The 22,205-nt window shown below is 49.8% G+C and overlaps 1 long non-coding RNA gene and 1 pseudogene across 1 annotated transcript; one reads left to right on the forward strand and one right to left on the reverse strand.

The window, feature by feature from the left end:
- LOC134432680 (zinc finger protein 850-like) overlaps window positions 1-22,205 on the reverse strand; it is a 589,027-nt pseudogene that overhangs the window by 497,351 nt on the left and 69,471 nt on the right.
- LOC134432851 (uncharacterized) lies at window positions 13,988-18,097 on the forward strand. Its single transcript, XR_010031416.1, has 2 exons — window positions 13,988-15,829; window positions 16,923-18,097. It is a non-coding gene; the product is annotated as an uncharacterized LOC134432851 (long non-coding RNA).

Here is a 22,205-nt window from a genome sequence, read left to right on the forward strand (position 1 = left end):
GTGGGGACAGAGGGGGTCATCTAAATCAGGGCAGGGGTCAATGTAATCAGGGGAAGGGGAATTTAAACAGGGAAAGGCTAAATTAAATCAGGGGAGGGGGCAATTTAATCAGGGGAGGGTCTCTGGTGGTGCCTGGGTCAATTAAATCAGGGCAGGGTCTCTGGTGGTCCGTGGGTCCAGGGAGACACTGAGAGAGAAACAGAGCAGGCAAAGAGAGGCAGGAGAGAAAAGGGGACGCCAAGACAATGAGCTGAGAAGGCGGCGCTCTCCAAACAGAACTGCAACAGACTGAACATGAACGGGAGAGAAATCAGGAAGTCTCAGTTTTCTTTGCTGTCAAATACATCCCACACACCCAGCCCCACACAATCTCCATCCCACCACTCTAATTGAGACCCCAAGACTCTAAATCATTTCCCAACCTCATCTCAGCCTGATGGCTGCGGAATCGAGTGAGTTTGGCATGGGATTGAGTTTTTTGAGGTGGGATTGAGCTCTTTTTGGGGTCAGATTGAGCTGTTTTCACTGGGATTTGAGTGATTTTGAGGTGACAGATCCATTCCTCTTGGCTTTTGCAGTGCAAAGAGATGGAGAATAGAGAAAAATTAAGGTGAAATTAAAAGGCGAAACAGCCAGGTATGTTCTCAACATGGATCACAGGGAATGTGGCTCACCTGGGCTGTGCCCAAAGTGCCTCCCCCAGTGGGGGATGGAGCTGGAGCAGTGCACAAAGCTCTGCCCACACTCGGGGCACTCACAGGGCTTCCCTTACCAGTGCCTCCGTTGGTGTTGGGTCAAGTGAGAGATCCTGGAGAAGCTCTTCCCACACTGGGGACACTCGTAGGGCCTCTCCCCAGTGTGGATGCGCTGGTGCCTGATGAGGGTGGAGTTGTGCTTGAATCCCTTCCCACAGTCGGGGCAGCGGAAGGGCCTCTCCTCTGTGTGAATCCGATAGTGCAGGAGGACACTGGAGCTGGTCGGAAACCTCTTCCTGCATTTATCACACTCGTAGGGCCTCTCCCCTGTGTGGATGCGCCGGTGGGTGATGAGGTTGGAGTTGCGCTTGAATCCCTTCCCACAGTCGGGGCATTGGAAAGGCCTCTCCTCCCTGTGCATCCAATAGTGCTGGAGGAGACAGGAGCTGTTCTTAAACCTCTTCCCACACTTGGAACACTCATGGGGCCTCTCCTCAGTGTGGGTCCTCTGGTGCCTGATCAGGTGGGAACTCTGGCTGAAGCTCTTCCCACACTCCCCACACTCGTACGGCTTCTCCCCAGTGTGGATCCTCTGGTGCACAATCAGGTGGCAGTTCCGCCTGAAGCTCTTCCCACACTCCACGCACGTGTGGGGCTTCTCCCCATCATGGAGCTGCTCACAGAGCACCAGCTCCGAGCTCTGGCTCCATCTCCAGCCGCCTTCCCGGCCCAGGCTGGCTCTTTCCCCCTCAGATCCCCGCCAGCTGCGTTTGCAGCCCCTCCTCGTGCGGCATCTCCGGGGCTTTTCCTCCCTGTTGGCTTCCTGCACCGTGGAGCCGCTCAAAACGGCCTCTTCCACCAGGTTCTGCCGCGGGCATTTGTCCTCCCTGCTCTCCATGCTCAGCTCCTGCTCTGGGGAAGGAAGGACAAGGACAGGATGGGATTTGCCTCTGTGCCACAGGCAAGGGCAAGGAGATCCCCCCAGGGCTGAGCTGCAGCCGGGGCTGTGCTGGGCTGGGAGATGGAGCAGCACAGAGGGGAAAGGGGCACTGACTTCCTCCTCACCTGCCTCAGTGTCCTGGGGCATCTTCCTCTTCCTCGCAGCGTCCCAGGCCTTGGCAATGGTAAATCCTGGTTTGGGGAAAACAAGGGATGAGCGTGTTTGTAGGAGTGTCGGGGGATTGGACAGTCGGGACGGACGGAGACGAGAGAGCTCTGCAGCCAGGTCGTGGAACTTGCGGTTTATTGCAAAGGGCCTGGGTGCAGGGCCCTGCTTGGAGCTGCAAGGCACAGCTCGGAGCAGGCCTGAGAGAAAAGAGGGGTAGAGAGGGTGAGAGGGTAAGAGAGAAAAAGGAGAAGAGCATACGAGAGGGAGGTTCCCGTTACAATACAATCAATCTTCTGTGTTGAATATTCTATTTCTCACTAACCAATCTAGCACAAGATACAAATCCTACAGCATTTACATACAGCCTGTAAAAATCATTACATCACCATACTGTGTTACATTTTAAACCCTAAAAACTCCTCTTTGGACCCCTTCTATTGAGCTAATAAGGTCTGCTCTGACCCTTGGATCTGTCTGCAAGCAGAGGGAATTGTTTCATCAAAAGGGGATTACCTGCAGTTGAGCCACACCATTGTTTTCCAGTTGTTCACTAACTGAGGTATCTCAGAGCTTGCTTTCATTTTAATCTTCCTTATACTTTTTATGTTCACAAAATCTTTTGCCAGACAATCGTATTTATAAGGCTTTCCTGTTTCATCTTCCCCAAAACACATTGAGTTTGAAGGTCCCTCTGCCCAAGTCCATCTCTACAAGTCACTGGCCATCAGGGCTCCAGAAAAACCTCCCCAACATCCAAGATTCAGCCCTGAAAAAGCGTCCCAGGAGTTCCCCATCCCTGGTCCCTCCTTTCTGGTGTTCAGGGATTCCCCCCTGTCCCAGCTGCTGGGGTCACACTTGGATTGGGGGTCCCCCTTGTCCTCAGTGCCCGGCCTCCCCAGGCTGCTGGCAGTCCCAGCAATGCCAAAAGCTCCCCCCGCTTCCCTCTCCCCATTTCGGGATGCCGGGGCTGTTTGGGCTCCCGGGCTCCCTTCTCCCCTCATTCTCTGCTCTGGGCTGTGAATGAGATGAGGGCTGGTTGTCCCAGACCTGCCAAGTGAGTGCTGGAGTTTCCCACGCTGCGTTTCCAACTTTCCTCGAGGGAAGCAGCCAGTAAAGAGACACAGCGAGTGATAAGAGGAGTGAGAGAATCCCCCGGAGTAACTGGGACTGGGTCTCAGAGAGGGGCTGGACCCCTCGGAGGAAGGGAGCAGAGGAGTTTCCGAGCCAAATCCACTAGGAAACGGGACAAAAGGGGCTCCTAAAAATGCTGTTGGTTTGAGGGATTAGAGAGCCCAAGAGCATCCAGAATGAAAACCTGCTGGGTTGAGGAATTAACATTCCAAGAGCATCCACGGTTGGGCAGAATTCTGTCGGATTGAGGATATGCTCAAGAGCATCTGGGGTTGGACAACACAGCTGGGTTGAGGGATATCCAAGAGCACGGGGACTGGCAAGGATCACCTAAACTTGTAATAGGTGATGTGAAAGTGATGTATATGGTAGAGATAAATCATGCTATTAATGTATAAAATATTGTAGAATCCACATTATGTCTTTTGACCATCCTGGCCAGGAGCAGTGTCTTATTCATATACATCTAGTTCCTGGAATTGGTTGAGATAAACATCGGGGATTTTAATGAAAGAATAGAAGCTTCCAGGGCGATAATCGCTGGCTTCCCCGGGTCACCAAGTCCAGCCAAGAGTGATTTTCGTCTCGACGATTACAGCTGCCACAATGATCCACAGCCCCACCCTGATGCATGTGAATGCTGACTTCCCCAGAGTCTACTGACAACATCAGACACCGGGACTGAGTCTTTGTCCACCTCTGCACAGGTAAAGACACGGTTATGCATGGGAAGAGACACAAAGAACATTCAGTCATCTCTACCTCGAGCAGAATAAACTGTAAAAGAACTCGCTGCGTCACGCAGCATTTGTGAACAGGGGGAGACTCTGACATTCGGAGCTCAGATCCGTGTTCACCCAGCACCAAACCCGGGCTCGACGCTGACCCTTGGCTTTGGTAGTGTAGATGACCGAACTTCAGTCTCACAGACAAATTAATAAATCTTTGCTACATTTTCCTATAGGTTTGGCTCTCGATTTGATAATTTATAACAGAAGGTACCTTATGTTGTCTTGTTCTGTGTGAGAGTGAGTCACACACAAAATCAGCCTCAGCTTCCTGGGCGGGTGGGAAGGGGGGCTGTGCAAAGAGGAGTGTGTGACCCACAAATAAGCCATTGTTCTCCCGGGTGTGTGGGGGCTGTGGCATAAGGTACAGGTGACCTGCAAATGGGCAATTGTCCCCAGGGCGTGTGAGGGGGCCGTGGCTAAAGAGTGTGAGTGACACACAAATCAGCCTCACAGATTAAAGGCACCGGAGGCTGCAGAGTCAGGGCCCTCCCAGGAGGCACGGAGATACTGAGACCCAGAGGCCACCCCAAGGTGAGGGGGGGCCACAGGGACCCGCGATTCTCTGTCAACAGGGATCCACTCTGTGTCCTGAGGGTGGGAAAGAATGTGTGGGAGAGAATGGGAAATAAAAGTGAGTGAATGTAGACGAAGGAAAGTATAGGTAATGTAGATTCTGTATTTTAAGCTTCACTATATCTCCTTGGAGGGAGGTGTATTGTACTGAAAGTAGTGTGAGAAAAAAGATTTTTATTTTTGTGTGTGTAGTTGAAAGAAAAGTGGTATTTATGTTGTTAATGAATGTGAAAAACAGAGGCAGAAGATGAATAGATAAGATCTTGAAAAATGACACAGAAAACCAGTAAGTTGGATACAGGGGAAAAAAGGGGGAAAAAAAATAGAGATGAAATTGCTTGCAAAAGGAGAAAATACAGGGTATGCAGTAGTCGATGGGAAAAAAATGCAAACTATGGAAAAAGGGAAATTAACCTTAAACTAGTAAGCTCAAACTTGTGAATTATGTACTTTAAAAAGAGCACTAGAATATTTAAGACAAAATAAAGGAACTATATATATTGATTCAAGGTATGCCTTTAGAGTAGTACATACCTTTAAAAAATTTGGAAAGGGAAAAGATTACTTAATTCAAGAAGAAAAGGATTAGTACATGAGGAACTTATTTTAGAGGTTTTAGAGGCATTACAACTGCCTAAAAGAGATAGCTATAGTACATATAATGGAACTCCAAAAGGGAAAGACCCCAGAAAGAAGAGGAAATAATTTGGCAGATCACAGAGCTAAGGATGCAGCAGAAAATGGAGGTGAAAGAGTTATGTTAATATTAACTCCAAAAGAGGAAAAACCAGAAATTCCAAAGTTTAGGGAAGCCGAGAAAAAAGAATTAAACAAGACAGGAAGTGAACAAGATAAATCAGGGAAATGGAAACTTCATTATGGAAGACAATTACTTAATAAAATGTGCTTCTAAGAAAATATTAGAAGACAGGAATCAGAAAACCCACTGGGGTACTCAAGATTTGTGTGATCATTTTTTAAGGAACTACGGGTGCATTGGGATTTTTGGATTTGCAAACAAGTAACTGAAAGATGCTTAATTTGCCAAAGGATAAATAAAAAGGTGATGGGAAAAACAACATTAGGACTTCATGAGTTAGCTCTTTGAGAATTTCAAAGTATCCAAGCAGAAGTTTAGATTTGCTAGGCTCTGGATTTATTTGTAAAAACCTCATTTAATCTAGAAGAGAATATGCCATATGTTAGACACGAGATTTTAGAAGAAAAAAATGTTTAAAATATCAGAAACCTCTGAGAAAAAACAAGAAAAGAAAAAGGGATATGAAAGGGAAGGGAACAAGAGGAAAAATCAGAGAGTGGGATCCTCTGCAGGTCTTGCCCCCTCCGTTCGCAGCCCAGGCGCCTGTCCCGGGTCCCGGCTCGCTGCCCACCTCAGCTCCGCCTGCCCCGGTTTCCATCCCAGGTGCGGCCTCACTGCCCAGGGCAGCTCCACCTGCCCCGGTGCTGTCGCTCAATTTGTGTGCCCTGCTCCCACTGCCTGGCCCGCGGCCGCTCTGCCGGCCATGCTGGGGAAGATGGAGGTTGCTCTGTCCTGCCGCCTGCTCCGAGGTCACCGCGCCCACCGCACCCAGGGGGGGTCCCAGCCATCCCATCCCTGGCTGCCCTGCCCGTGCCACCTGCGCTGGGCACCGCCGTTGCTGCCGGGCTCTCCCACCTGCCTTTGCTCTGCCGGCAGCTGCCGGATCAGCCGCCATCAGCCATGTGGGGGCTACCCACGCTCCGCCTCGGACTCCACGGGAAGATCCCCCTCTGCCAATTCCGTCAGCAGACCCTGCCCACACTCCCACCGAGCCTCGGCGGGATATCCTCCCCTGACCGCGTCCTGCTCTGAGTTGCGTCCCCTTGATAACCACAGCTCCGGCTGTTCAGAGAAACTCTCTCTCTCTACAGGAAGCACCTTATTGAAACACTAGGAGCTCAGTTAAAAGGCAGCCCTCTCCAAATTCTTTCCCAGAACACGGGAGAAAGGCTAGAGAAAGTAAAAAAGGGAAAGATTTAGCTGAAGGGATTGGTCTACTTCCGTTCAGAGAGGTTCCCATGGGAGGGATGCGCTGCCCCGCCCCACGGGAGCCACCAGCGCCCCTGCCGGCCATGCCCGGAACTGCACCCAAGGGCAAAGCGCCGCAGCCCAAAGGCCAGGACTGAGTCCGGGCTCTGTTTGCTGTCAGTGCCGCAGCTGTTGGTGTTTGCTTACTTTATTATACACACTAGTAAAGAACTGGTATTCCTATTCCCATATCTTTGCCTGAGAGCCCCTTCGTTTCACTGGTCTAAACATTAAGAGGGAGGGGGTTTGCATTCTCCATTCCAAGAGAGGCTTTTTCTGCCTTCCCGAGCAGACACCTCTCTTGTAAAATGAGACAAGCACCCACAGACACTGAGGGGGCTGCAGGAGGGGCACAAGAAGGCCCTGCAGCACTTGGGCACAAAGGCACAGCAGGTGAGTGCAAGAAGGGAGCAGCAAAAGGCCAAGCTGAAGGCAAAGGCCAGGGCACAGTTCCTACAGCCCCCGAGGGATCAACCCCAGGGCCCAAGGGGGCCCCAGCACCCAGGGCACGGCTCGGCCACAAGCTCATGGCAGAGGCATTGCCCTGCTCGGCAGGGGAGAGCCCACCCAAACAGCCCCTGGCAAGGAACCAGGGCTCCAGCTGCAGGGCACAAGGACACTGCAAGCACAGACAGCAGCACCCTCAGGACCAGCAAGTCCACCCCTTGATGGACATGCATTGGCAGGGCTGTCACAGCTCCCATCACACCAGGGACCCTCCACACTGCAGCCCTTGAGAACATTCAGGGTGGGTCTGCATTGAGAGGAGGCATTTTCTGATGGATACAGGGGCCTCTCAATCCACTATAAATCTTAGACCTAAGGGGGGGGAAATGCTAAAAATATGTTTAATTAGTTAGGGGATAAGTGGGAAAGATGTATGGCTTTATTCAATCAATGTAAGTAGATCCGGGAGATGGGTTTGAAATGCGTGAATTTTTATTTGCTCCTAATTGTTATCGTGATTTACTGAGAAGGGATTTGATCGCTAAACTCGTAACACAAATTAATATTATAAAAAGGGTTACAGAGGCCGGTTCTGTTGTACCTCTGTGTCAAATGTCTGTCCAGGCCTATGCTGAAGTGAACCCTGTAGTTCTGGCAGCCCCAGGAAAATAGGGAAAATTAGATATGGAGCCTCTCCAAAGCACTCTGAAGCAACCAGGACAAGTGGCATCTAAAAGCAACACCCTGTCCTAGGGGAGGGAAGGAAGGGGAATCAGACACAGCGCAGGTCACTGCCCCATGCTCAGCTCAACCCGCGGAGCTGTGGGTGCTTGTGAGAGCCTGGCACTGAAATGCCCTGAGCAGGAAGGATTCAATATCTTCTGCTGACACCATGGCACCTAACAGGGGGGCAAAAGCAATTCTCACTGCTTCAGCAACCACTGGAGCAGATATCAAGGGATATTCTCCCACAGGAAGCTGGGCTGGCACAGAGACTGCCCTGGCACTTTGCTGTTGCCAACACCCAGCCAAGACATCGGCCCCTGCCTAAGGAGTGCAAAGCAGCACCACTGGTGGCCAAGGGGCCCATGCCAAGTGTCCCTGAGGCCAGAAACAGCCGCCAGCACAGCTCAACACGGGGGGACCCCTCAGCCTGGCCTCAAGGGCTCTGAAGCCCCGGAGATTTGCACTTCCCGCCTGCAGCAGGAGGATGGGAGGCCGCCCCTGAGCCTGCCCTGAAGGCAACGCAGCAGCAGCCAGGGCTCCACAGCGGGCCAAGCCCCTGCGCCTGCCCACAGATCCTCGCCTGGAATCCTCTGCAATCCTGGCCACCCTCCTCTGCCATCTCCAGCCACTGAGCTCTGGGGCTCACTGACACCCACACTCTGGGCTGCCTGCCATTGCACTGCTGCAAAATGTACCAAGTTTGTTCCTTTTAAATCTTATTTCTTTGCTCAGGCTTGGTTTGTCTTTGCCTTTGGGAAATGAATTTTAAAGCTTTTATTTAAAGGGTGTTATACCACTCAATGGAGATGAGTTTAACATTCAAACAGACTGGGAATACCCATCAGCAAACAACAACCAACAACTACCCCAGGCACTGCCCCCGGCAGAGCTGGAGACACCTGGGCTGGAAAAGGCTGCGAAGGAAATCCAGGAGTGTGGAGACTGAATTCACACATCAGAGGGGAAGAAATCCGGGTCCAACAGGCAACCAAATACTAAAAACTTATACAACTTGGAAGCAATGAACATTAAACCAGTGGATTTAGATTGGTCCAGACTACATAAAGTTTAGGAAAAATTTAGTAAATCTCACATGGCATGGAATGATTTTCTCTGCACAGTTGGGCTATTTGTGAAAGAAATTATTTCTGTTGCACATCCTGGCCAGAACCAAGGAATGTATTGACTCTCTAACACTAAAGAGATTCTTGGAGAGTTTTTGTTTTCCCTGAAGTTTCAGTGGCAAAATTACAACATGGGAAAAATTTTTCATAATATTCCCACTTTATATTGTCAGGTGGGTTTTTGGACAGAAGTGTGAGAATCACTTTTTGGTCTGGGTTTTCCCACGTTCGCCTTTATGTTGCATTTTGCCAAATCGAAGAGATTTACCTGTAATACTTTGAACATAAATAGTTAATACATTTTTTTTTAAATCAGATTCTGGGGGGGCCACATGTGACTCACCAGATGGCTGCCCTGGAAGAGAAGCTTCATTCCAGGCAGCCTCCAGAAGAGCTTTAGAAATGCAAATGAACACTGCTGGGCAAAGTGTGGACAATGTACCTGGGTCCCTTGCCCGGGGCAGGAATTGGGCTGATTCCCTCTGCCCCTCACCCCAAGCTCTGCCTGCTGGCACTGATGGAATTTGCACAGCTCGAGGCAGAGCCCAGGGTGAGTGAATGTTATGGTTTGGGCCTGGCAAAGCCAGAGCCCCCATGAGTCTACCTCTACCTGATATCTGCTGTGAGATGTGAGCAGGAATAAGCAAAGTAGGCTCCAACTTAAACATAAAGAAAAGTTTATTAGCTAAACTACATGGAATTACTAAACTACACACAATTACTAAACTACACATACACAAAAGAAAAAGAAATCACAAGGAGAATGAAAACTACACAGAAACACTTCCCCCTCCTCCTCCAGATCCCAGTACAATTCATCTCCCAAAATTATCCACACTCCCAAAATTATTCACACTCCATCTGGCACTACCCTTTAAAAAAAAAATCAAATCTTCAGCTTATGAGGAGTAGACGGAGTCCTTCCTTGTACCACGGACTTCTTGTCACAATTAGCACACCGCCCGGAGTCCTGCTATCTCGTGACATCTCCTTTCCATGCCAAGGTGCTCTCACCACCAGGCATGGGATGAGGCAGAGGCCTGCTTTCAGGGTGTGCCTTTTAAGGATGCCTCGTCTCGTTCCAAGCAGAGCACACTCTCATCTCTGGGACCTTTGTCCCCCCCATTTCTTCTATACCCCCTGGGGCTGAGGGGTCTCAACATCAAACTCTCCTGGCTCCGAGCCTCCGCTTCCCCCTGCAATGCAGCCTCTGTATCACCAGGAGACAGTCCATGGATCTACAACAAAAGTCCAGCAAAGTTGCCACTCCATCTTCCCCCATTCCTTCAACATTTCTCTTTCTCTTTGCTAGACCACCTTACTGGCCTGTTTCTTCCTTCATCTTCCACTCTTATCCTTTTCCTAGGAAAGGTAATGATCCGTGAAGCTCTCACTATCCACAAGGGTTAAAGGCTCTCTCAGGCCGCTGGGCTGCTCGCTGCCCCCCCACCTTCTCCTCCCAGCCGTGCTGCCGGCACATGATATCAAGTTTCAAAGTAACAGGGTAACAGCACAGGCTGCATTCTCTCCGTCTCCAAAAAGGGGGGGGGGGGGGGGTAAACAGGTCGCTCGATGCTCCCCCCACCCTTCCACCGAATCCGGGCCTACCGTATATGGGCCACGTGGCTTTCCCCTCTCCCAGCCCAGCCAGCAACTGGGCCAGGGGAGGGAGGCCCAACCATCCACGCAGGAAATCCCAAGAGCACTCTGAAGGACAAGAGCCCTGCTTTTAACTCCTTGGGTTTGTAGTCTCAAGAGGCGGATCCAATGCTCCACTGGTCAAACCAGGTGCTCATCTTAAAATCCGAACACCCATTGGTAACCACAGCAAAACAACATATCCCAGATGTCCCATTTCTGGTCAAACCACGACAGTGAAGCAAAATGAAAATTTTTCAGGATGGAAATCCATTTTAATTTAAGTGAAATGTACATTTTTGAGTTGAGTCTGTAGTTAGAAACCATAGTTATTTAGCTAGACTGCAAGGTCTAAGCTCAGTGGAGTTACTTCAGCGAAGGACAGAGATAATGGCGGGATACAGAAGATGATAGAAGGAGACAGAGACTGCTGTAAGGGCAAGTCAACCTGACCTCGGAATTTTTTCTGATACAAAGGAACTAGTGGTAAATGTCACACGAAACCCATAAAAATGAATATGTATGAACCTATTGTGAAACTGTATGCATATGTATTTAAGAGAGAGATAAAAAGAGACCTGAAGTTCTCAGAGGTATGCATGCCTTTTTTGAAGAGAGCAATCTCCGCATGCATCCAGCGCTGTAATAAACGTACCAACTTTACAACTTTGACAAAGTTGTAGAGTTTTCTTCTTTTCTCCGCAAAACATTATGGTGAGCCAAGTCAGGAGTTCTCTGTCCCTGCAGGGGCGGGGGGATAGACAGACCTCCAAGGTGCTCCCTAAGATTTTTTTCCTAGTGGGGCTCCGCTCATCTCGACTTGCCTCCTGCGAGGACAGACAAGGACCTGCTGGCTGCGGAGGAGAATACGGTATGTACTGAGGGGCCCCCAGGAGAAAAGAGAGCTAGGGAGTAAATCACTCAGAGACGTCTGGGTGTAGCTGGTGGAGCAGCTGGATTAGAGACGGGGGTTCGTTGTTCTGATAGAGCAGCTGCTAGCGACCCTGGGGGTGGGTCGAGTGGACGTCTATGTGTGTGTATGTGTGTAGTGTCCGGACACTGTATTGGGGGTTCATTGTCTGATAGACCAGCCACTAGCGACCCTGGGGGTGGGTCGAATGAATCTCTATATGCGTGTGTGTGTCAAACACTGTGTCGCTGTATGGTTAATGCATTGTGTGGTCAGTGCACTGTGTTTCTAATCGTGCAAGTGTATAAGTGTACGGTGTATAAGAGAGAGTAGATCTACAGTGTCCTACAATGCGGGGAGGGTGAGTACTACCCGTGTTTGAAGCAGCCGAGTGAGGCCTGAGGCGCCGGCTGCAGCAGGCTGTGGGGGCAGGGAGAGAAGTGCCCTATGGAGAAGCGGGTGGAGAAACGTCAGTGACTGTACTTATTGTGTTTAAATGTAGTGATTTGTGTTGATTTGGTACATTTTAACCGTGAGTACGAGCTCAGAGAGTTCCTTTGCCCTGAATGTTTGGACTCGATCTCTGGACTGTGTGCTGTTATTTTGATTTGTGTCCAGGGAAAACTGATGTGAGTAAATGCTGAATTATGGTATGCTATGTTGTGTTGAGAAAAGGGGCACTTTGAGAGATATGCCCTTTCCCAGTGATTTTGTGTGGTGATTTTCTTCCACTGCATTGTGGTAATTTGATTCTCGGATTGTATAGTGGTGTTTGTGGAGATTTTCAGATTTTGTTTGCAACAAGAGTAGCATTTTACACAGAAGAACTATGGTATGGTGATTTATGTTTAACTATAGTAAAGCAAATTTAAGGAATTCCAAGAATTCTCCCCTCACAGCAATTCAAGCCCTGGCTCTAGTGAATTTGAGATAAAGGGGGGATGCGTGTGTCTGTGTCTGTGGGCGTATCAGAGTTTCTGCTGTGACAAGCACAGCCTTTCTGCAAGGCAGTAAAACAAGTGTAAGTAGACACAGTGCTTAATTAGATTGTGCAAGAAGAGAACTAGGAAGGACTGATATTTTGTAAAACGGAGTTTAGATAGAAGAGATGAATGAGTTTATGAGACTTCAGCTGGTACTATAGTAAGTCTGGACTGGGAACAGCCTGCTGTAGGGATTTAGAGTTCTCTGTAATAAGCAGAATAGCCTGCCTCTGTGGGCAATTCCTTCGGTGCATCAAGAGGCTGGCACACTGCATTAGTATTGTTGCAGTGCAGTGTTTGTGAGAAACGCTGGTATTGCTGTTCTAATAAGCATCAGGGCACATGCCCAGAGTGTAAATTAAAGGTTTCTGATCAAGCTGATTCAGAACCTAAGATCTTAAAGCTCGTGTGTGGGAAATCACATCTGATACCTGCCATCTGGAGCTCTGTGTGTGTGTGTGTGTGTGTGTGTGTGTGTGTGTGCAGGAGGAAGACTAAGAAACTACTGTGAAGCTTTGTAAAGACAAGTTTGGGTGGAAGCGAGATAGGGCAAGGAGAAAGAGATAATGAGAACTGACCAGAGCAAAGAGGTTGCTCAACTAGCCCCTTTTAGGAGGGGCTCACTGGGAGAAGGCTGCCAGTAGGAGCAGCTCAGAAAATAAGAAGATTTATAATATTTCATTGCAGTTAATACTGTTTTAAAATAGGAAGGTAAATGGGATGGGGTTTTGTATGCTGATATGTCTTTTTGTTTTAAGAAATCACCCAGAATGGCAAAGAGACTGTGAGATCAGACCGCCCCCTGGTCTTGGCCCTTGAAAAGGAAGACAAGGCAAAGAGAAAGTAAATCAAACGTGTTGTTCAGCATGCAGCATAAGATAGCAACATATGAAGTCAAACAAAGATTATCATGCTGAAATGCAAAGTGATTACAGTTCACAAAATGAGTACATATGATTTGTTAAAGGCTCCTCCCAAGGTAAGGGAGGAAGGATAAAGATGACCTCCCCAAAAGGGAAGAAGGCTTAGGCTCCAAAAGTATACCCACTTGAACCCATCCCCCTCCTGGCAGTTCAATTTCATCCAGAACTAGGATGTAACAGACCCCTCTGCAAGAGGCAGTGAGATCAGAAGAAAGAAAAGGGTAGAATTTTAGTCAACACAAGGGCCATATATTCAGTTTTAAATAAAGCTTTAGTACTTGTGGAAAATGTTTAGGTTGTAGTGCAGGGAACAACTGGCCAGTCTGAGAAGGAATACTTTTGCAAACCTTTAAAGTAACATGTGTTCTATGTGTACTTAGAAGCTTTTGTACAATTCGCTCCATTTGCTAAACATTCTCAAATGAGAAAGGTTACTCTGGAGGCAAATGATATAAAGATGTTAGGCTTAACATTAACAGCCATTGAAATTAAGAAAGACATTAGTAAAGAGATACTAGAATAAGTAAATAAGTGTTTTCGAGGGTATGGGCCTCTGCTGTACCAGGAAGGGTGAAAAATGCCCCCACATCGTAATCAAGCTTAAGGAAAGAACACAACCAGTGAGAATTGAGCAGTACCCTCAAAAGGAAGATAGGCAAGGAATCAGCCCAATAATTGATAGTACTGGATTGAGGGCTGTCAATAAGATAACACAGAATTTATACCCTGTGGTAGCAAATCCATATACTTTACTAACTTGTTTAACACCTGAGCTAACCTGGTTCACTGTTTTAGGCCTAAGAGATGCCTTCTTTTGCCTCCCTATCCACGAAGCCAGCCAGAAAATTTTTGCATTCAAACACAGCTCACATGGTCCATGTGCCTGAAGGCTTCAAAATTCCCCACTCCGATTGGAAAACAGCTTGCATAGACCCAGAGTCCCGGGAAGCTCCACAAGAGGAAAGAAGGCTGTTGCAGTACGTGGATGATCTTCTAGTAGCCACTCGGATGAGGGAAGCCTGGACGGTAAGCCTTTTGAATTTCCTAGGACTCCAAGGATGCAGAGTCTCAAAGAAAAAGGCACAGGTAGTGAAACAGAAGGTAATCTACCTGGGGTAAGGAGTGCTGAGCAGCAGGCTTTAAGGCAGGGAAGACATAGGCCAAACCCCGAAACCCCAGACAACGAAGGAACTCCCAACCTTCTTAGGCATGGCAGGGTGGTGCCGGCTGTGGGTTTATAGTTATGCACTGCTCGTCAGACCCCTCTATGCTCTTATTGCCGATGGAAACAGAGATCTCCAGTGGACAAAAGGAGCCACACGGGCCTTTCACCAGCTAGAGAGTGTCCTTATGTCAGCTCCAGCCTTGAGACTTCCAGATGTAAGTAAACCATTCTTTCTATTTTTCCATGCAAGGAATTGCCCTGGGAATACTGGCTCAGGACTTGGGTCCATACCGAAGGGCAGTTGCTTACTTCTCTAAGCAACTAGATGCAACAGCCAAAGGATGGCCAGGCCGCCTCAGAGGTGTAGCAGCAGTTGTGCTGAATATTGAAGAAGCACCCAAGTCTACCCTGGGACAAAAATGACTGTGCTAGTGTCCCACACAGTGTCCACAGTACTGGAAGTAAAGGGTGGCCACTGGCTTTCACCACAGAGGTTTCTGAAATACCAGGCCATCATGGTAGAGCAAGATGATGTAGAGATAGTGGTGACTAATATTGTCAACCCAGCCTCTTTTCTCAGTGGAATCAAGGAGAAGCAGTACACCACGATTGCCTGGAGACCATTGAAGCTACCTACTCCTGCTGCCCAGACTTAAAGGACACTCCTTTGGACGATGCAGAGAGCTGGCTCACTGACGGGAGCAGCTACATTGCCAGTGGAAAGCGACATGCAAAGTACACAGTGACTACCTGCAGAGAGGTAATAGAGTCTGGACCCTTACCAACAGGTACCTCTGCACAGAAGGCTGAGATAAATGCATTGACCCATGCCTTAGAAAAGCTAAAGGCATTCAGAGTCGTGCATGCGCATGGAGCCATCTGGAAGGAGAGGGGACTGCTCAACTCACAAGGGAAGAAGAGACAAACTGGCTGCTGGAAGCAGTTCAGCTACCTGAAAAAGCATATTAAGGCACACCAGAGAGTGAGCTTAAAATTGGAGGAAAGAAATGAGCTGGCGGATGGAGAGGCAAAGAAAGCAGCAAAGGGTGAGGTAATTATGGACAGATTTTCCTCGAAGGTAAGCCATAATACAATAATACTAATCAAAACAGACATACAACTACAAGGGGTGCGTCACCCTGGTTTTTTAGGATTTTCTATGCCTTCTGATGTTGACATTCTTGTAGTGAACTTTCTCACACACTTTCTGTAAATAAGTCATTGTTTTGCATTCCTTGATGGAGGAGGAGAGAGTTGAGGGACTGTTGGTTTAACCAGTGTCATTGGAGAGGTGTCACTGTCACCCTCCAATCCGCTGTCACTTTTGTAAAACTATAAATATTGGAGTCAGAAAATAAACTTCCCTTTTTTCCTTCACCTTGAGAACGGTTGCGTGCTTGTGTTCTTTCGTGTCCTACAGCGACATCTGGTGACCGCCCAAGTGCTCCTCACCACCTTTGCTGCAATCAAGATTAAGGAACAAAGCACCTAGATCCATCATTCCCGAGTGAAGAAGGCTCCTGAGGCACTTTAGAAAGTTACAATGGGTAACAACAAACTGAAATTAAAACTTTCTCGAGAAAATAAATAGAGTGTGAGTAAAATGATAAGCACAGTGTAATAATCCCCCAAAGAACAGAACGACTTGTCGTTGAAATAGATAATCAAGTAGGTGTAGCTTAGAGAGTTGTGTCATTTATGATTATTGCTGTAACCACAGCTGATGCAGCACCACTTCCATATCACGTGACTAGTATATAAGTGCCAAGGGAAAGCCTATGATTTTAACTCCCCTAAGTCTCTGGGTCAAATGCTAAAAATTACAAATGCCACTGTGTAAGAAAGAAGAAATGTTTGGGGGATGTAAATCTGTGTTTGTCCAAGACAGATTCCATGAATCTCACCAAGAATTCTAAATACTGTGACAAATGCTTAACTAGCTGCTCTGAGTTTAGACTTAGATACAGAGCAAAGTATTTCTCACTTTGAAATGCATCCCATTAACCAGAAAACCTTGCCTGTGTATACAAGACAAAGTTGTATCTGCCTCAGAGCAGCATGCCCCACTATAATAGTTGATGAGATGACAGTGAAGGAAACTCAATTTAACTTGTGCATTTGTAACTTTGTCAAAATCAAAGGATGTGCTTTTTCCTATCAGGCACCTGTCGTATCATACCAACATAGAAAGGCGAATTTGATCACTGTCCAAGAAATATTGCCTGTGCCCATAGGGATGAACTTAACTTTGGTTACCAAATTGTTAAAACATTATGAATTAAAGAAAATTGTTAAAAAAGTTAAAGATAAAAGGAAAAGAACTTTCATTACAATACACCATGACACAGAGACTATATGGAAAGTATTTAAAAGATTGGAAAAAGGCCCATCCCATCATTAGTGGGATGTGCTTTGTGAGCAGTCTCCAATGGCAACTGACTTGCTCAGTACCTTCGTTCATCCAATTATTGTTTTACTTCTCTTGGTTAGTTTAAGGGGTTGAATTAAGATTTAAAAAATTTAAGATTTTAGCTGAGGGTTAGAACCAATTCATATTGAAGTCAGATACACCAACAACTGGTTAATGATTATTAGATGCTTAAGTTAAAGCTAATTGTTACATTATGAGCTCATTTGTAGAAGGAAGAGGAGCAAGTGAACCAACATAGGAACATATTGAAACCAGCAGAACAATGCCCAGCACCTGGACTCTGTGTCAATCCATCACGAAGCAGGGGGCCTTGGATTGTGCCAGAGGGTCACAGAGACCTGACCAAGACCTTCCTGACTTCATCCCTGGGACCACTGACCCAATTTGGGACCACTGATCCAATTCAAGGGAAGAACTGCGCACACGTGAAGGACTAATAACCTCATTTTAATACAAAGCGGGGATGGGAGGTGCTGGGGTTATGCATATGTATTATTTTGGGAAATAAATAGAAGGCAAAAATCCTTGTGTGGTGCAGTCACGCATTTCAAGAATGACCCCTTCCAGGCCACCCACCGGCGTAATAAACATACCACTTTCTAACTTTAACTAGTTAGATAGTCTTTGTCCCTGATTTTCAGTTTTAATGATTAAGTGACAATGCTATAGATCCAAAATTGTCTACATCTGGGACTGCACAAAAGATTATGTGCATACAAAATAATAAGAAAGACCACTTGGAAGAAGCAAAAATTATTTATGAAAAGAAAAGCAAATAATGGAGGATAGAAAAAAAGAAATACTGCTCAAGCCAAATTATTTGTAAAAAGGGAAGAGGAAAGATTATTATAGATGCTTATTATATTGTTATATTAAGAGGAATCTTATATGTACAATGTTAAAATAACTATGCTCTTATTTCTGCTGTTAATAAAAACTTAGACATGGCAGTAGTGGTAGCTGATCTAGTCAGGAGTGAACTGTCTGTTTGGTCGGGATAACATCCAGTGAACACGTCATGAGCACCCTGCTATTGATGTGCCAACTATCAGCATCTGCCGTCTGAAGAAAGTGTGGACCAAGGCCCAGAGTGGAAGTGATCAAGAGAGGGAACCAAAACCACAGCCAAGAAACACACATGCTCTAAAAAGGCAGAGCTGAGGAGGAGCCATGCTAAACAATTCCTGAAATATGTAAACTAGATGGTGGATATGCATAAGAGTCTATGAATATGCAACAGGCTGATGTAATAGAAATGGTATAAAAAGGGTGTTTCCCAAACTAGCAGGGGTGCTCTTGGCTTAGTACCAAGATGCACTGAGCCGTAATTTTTGTTTTGCTGTCTCTGTCTCCTACTGTCCTTTATTAAAGTTTTAAATTTTAACAGGAAAGTGAACCGTGTTTTTCACAAGGGAAGATGGAACCTTAACGTGTATCGGTCCCTGGTTGCCAAGTGCTGGTCGTAGTGGAGATTGTAAAACCGGTTCTTTTGTCTTTTTTGATCTAGTACGTTTCACCATGGGGCTACACTCTTTGATGGCTTTTCTCACGATCTTTCCCCTCCTTCGCTTGCTCAAGGCTGCAATGAGTTCATCAATTTCACCTTCCCCGGAGCTGCTGGAGCAGGAGCTCCCTGGTTCGGCTGACCCTGTTGTACCATATAATCTATTTTGCCTCCCCCCGATCCTAGGGAGCCCCACGCGGGATTTGCTGCGTCTTTTAACCCGGGCTGCGCGTCCGCCCGCGCCGGTGACGTCATCCCCCGCAGCCGCATCCCGGCGTTCAGGGTTGCCATGGAAACTGACAGGGCTGGGAGCGGAGAGACCCCGCCCCCATGGGAGGTTCCCTCCCCGCCCTCTCGGCACAAGGCTCCGCCCCCGGCTCCTCCTCCTCCTCTCGGGGCGGTGCCGTGGGCGGTGCCCGCCATCCCTCCCCTCCCCTCTCCCGGCACAAGGCTCCGCCCCGGCTCCTCCTCCTGGCCCGGGGCCGGCGCCGTCCCTGCCTGCCCGGGCTCGCCTTTCCCCGTCCTTCCCCGGCTGGGCCCCGTCTGAGCTGCGCCTCCCCCGCCCCCCGATCGTGTCGGCGCTGGCGGCGGGGGGGCGGTGGCGGCGGGGGGGGCGCGTCTTGGCCCGGACCCGACCGACCCCACCCTCAGGGCGGGAGAGACTCGATCTGAGCCTTCTTCCTCCCTTGTTTTACTTTTGTTTACCAATATTGCCTCTTTTTCCCCTTTTCTCCCCTTTTCCCTTTCAGACTAAGGGATGCTCTTCCTTTTGCTTTGCTGCTGGGCTCCGCTGACATGCTGGCACCATAAAGAGCCTCGCATACTCCAGCTCACCTGAGCACCCTGAGGATTTATCCTCGCGTCTACGGGAAATCACACTTGATATTAATCTCTTATCCCAACTACCAAACTCGGGCCTCTAGCTCCTCTATATCGCGGCCAGATCTTTTCTGAGAGTCCAATGAGTTTGCATTTGAAAAACAAGGCTCCCCCCGGTAAGGGCTCCCCAGTTTCTCAGTACTAATCTCAGGGGACTGTCTCTCGGGATATTATCACTACAGCACTCGCAGCAGAATATACACACGGAATTTTAACAGCTCGAGTAGAAATTAAAAGAACCAACGAGAGAGAGAAAGAGCGAGATTCCGATCGCGGCGCTCCGGAGCGGCGGTGCGGGAACGATCCCTGCGCCAGCACTGCCGGCCCCAGGCCAAGCCCAGCCCCGCAATCCAACCCCGCTGCTCACAGCGCCCGCCCTCCCCGGCCCGGGGCACAGCGAGCCCCGCACCCGCTGCGCTCCCGAGCACAAAACGCCCCTTCCCACCGCGCTCACCCGATAAACACAGCGCCCCTGCAGCCGCTCACGCCTCTCTCGCTCCTCCCGAGCTTCTCGGCCTCCCGCACCCTCTGCCCCGCACCTGGGCCCCGCCAGTGCCGCGGGCTGGCGGCAGCAGCTGCACCTTCCTCTGCCTCTGCTCCAGCCCTGCCCAGGTGCCTCGGCTCCCTTCGTGTTCGCCACAAACTGAGGCCTCCACAAGGCTGACCTAGAACAGAGGCCAGACACGGTTACACAATAAAGCAGGCATTTGTTAAAAGGCCTCCATGGATACACCTTGGGCAGAACAAGAGCCCAGCCAGGGCTACGCTCAAGATGGACCAAAATGGCCACAAAATGGACGGCCGGTCACGAGGTCTGTCACTTTTATAAGTTCTGCTCCATTTGCATATTGGAGTTAATTGTCCAATTATGTCTTTAGATGATGGAGTCCCATCCTTCTTGTTTTTCTCTCTTCAGTGCCCATTGTTTATGCTCTTGGGCCTGAAGTTTGGATTATGTGTCCTTGAGTTCACAGCTAGAAAGGAATTGTTTTGTCTCCCTGCTCTGTGAACAGAGCTCAGCATCCCTTAATATGAAGCCCAGACCCACAGAGTAAAGCAGCACAGAATCTGAAAAAAAGAAAAGCCAAAACCTGAGGCATCAAATCCATGAGAGCCCCCCACACACTCACCACGCCTCCCCCTCGGCACCCCCCAGGCCCTCCCCATTGATTGAAGCCCCCAAAATGCTCCCAGGCCTGAGCCCCTCAGCCCTCCTGAACCCCTGGCCCATGTTCTCACCTGGGAAACCCCAAATCTTTGTGAATTCTCAACTGGGATTACCCAATTCCCTGGAAACCTCACCTGGGACCCCCAAAACCTCCCCTGGGAGCTCCAAACCTCACCTGGGAACTCCAAACCTCAACTGAGACCTCCCAAAATGCTCCGGGACCACCCAACCCCCACCCAGAAGCCCCCAAACTCCACCTGGGATCCCCCAAGACCCCCAAAACACTGGTGACAGTGGGACAGAACTGGTGCACTGGGTTGGTGACACTGGAATGGAACTGGTGGCACCAGGTTGGTACCACTGGAATGATGACACAGGGCTGCTGGCACTGGGACAGCCCTGGGGACACTGGGGTGGTGAAAGTGGGATGAAACTGGGGACACAGGTGGTGACACCAGGGCTACCCTGGTGGCACTGGGCAGGTGCCGCTGGGATGGATCTATGGACAGTGTGAGGGGACTGGTGGCACAGGGACAGGGGTACTGGGCTGGAACTGGAGACACTGGGAGGGGACACTAGGATGGGGACATTAGGAAGACACTGGGGACACTGGGCTGGTTGCACTGGGGTGGAACTGGTGACACTGGGACACAACTGGTGACACAGCGGACAGAGGGGACAGGGGGGACATGAGGGTGACAGAGGGGACACGGGGGAATGGAGGAGACACAGAAGGTGGTGGGAGGGGACAGGGTGTCTCAAAGGGGACAGGAGGGTGTGGCAGGAAGGGGGAAAGTGACAGAGGGGTGGAGGGGACCAAGGGCGGCAGCGGGGCAGAAAGCGGGGGGTGGCAGATGGCATTAGGGGCTGACGAAGAGACAGAGGGGACAGCAGACGCCTCCAGGGAGGGGACAAAGGGGCCACCCCAGGAGGCCACAAGTGCCACCAGGTCCCTGACACCTCTCCTGTTCCCTTCCCAGTGCCTGGAGGCTGTGGTGGCCGTGGACAAGGTGGTAGCCACTGTGACCAGGCCACAGAGGGGCATGTGGCAGCGCGTGTCCCCAAAGTCCCTGAGTGCAAACCTGGGGAGATTCACCTGGTACCTCCATAAGACCCTCAACTATCACGCTGTCACCTTCCTGGGCCACTCCAGTGTCCCCTCCCTGGGTCAGGCCCTGGCACCACCCTGGGACCACCTGGGCCGATATGAGAGCCGCAGGCAGCGCCTGGTGGCCTAGTGGGACTCGTCGGATGTCTCAAGAACAGCTGGCCACCGAGCTCCGTGACACCTGCAGGGACACAGCCACCACTGCTGCCATCACTGCAGCCACCGTTGCGACTGTCGCCACCAACCGTGCCTGGAACCTGCAGGACAAGACCGCCCGCTGGGGGACGTCTCTGCGCAACCAGGTGGCTACGGCCCAGCGGCCGTCGGTGGCCCTGGCCAAGGAGGCAGTGGCCGCGCTTGAGGCCTGGCTGGCAGCGGTCACCAGTGAGGAGGAGGTGGCCACCAAGGCCATGAGAGAGGCCATGGTGGCCACCAGCTGGTTGAGAGTGGCCACCAGGAGGGGAGAGCAGGCACAGGTGGCCCTGGGGCCACTGGAGCGCTTGGTGGCCGCATATGACGAGGCCACTGTGTTCCCCCGGGAGCTGCGGTGCCAGCTCAGGGACATCGAGGCCACCCTGGAGGGGACAAATGAGGCGTCCCCCGATGTCCCAGAGGCCATGGTGGCCGAAGTGGCAGAAGCCAAGTGGCTGTTGGAGGCCAGCGCCCACCTGGCCACGCGTCACCTGCTGAGGACACTTGGGGACATCCACAAACTCCTCTTCAGACGCTATGGTGGCCACAGTGGCCCCGGTAGCCCATGCGGCTAAGCAGCGCCAAAAATGCCATCAAGGACATCCTGGCGGTGCTGCAGGGACAGTGATGTCACTGCTGTG

Source organism: Melospiza melodia (genome assembly GCF_035770615.1).
Source record: "Melospiza melodia melodia isolate bMelMel2 chromosome 7 unlocalized genomic scaffold, bMelMel2.pri SUPER_7_unloc_1, whole genome shotgun sequence".
Lineage (NCBI taxonomy): Eukaryota > Metazoa > Chordata > Aves > Passeriformes > Passerellidae > Melospiza > Melospiza melodia.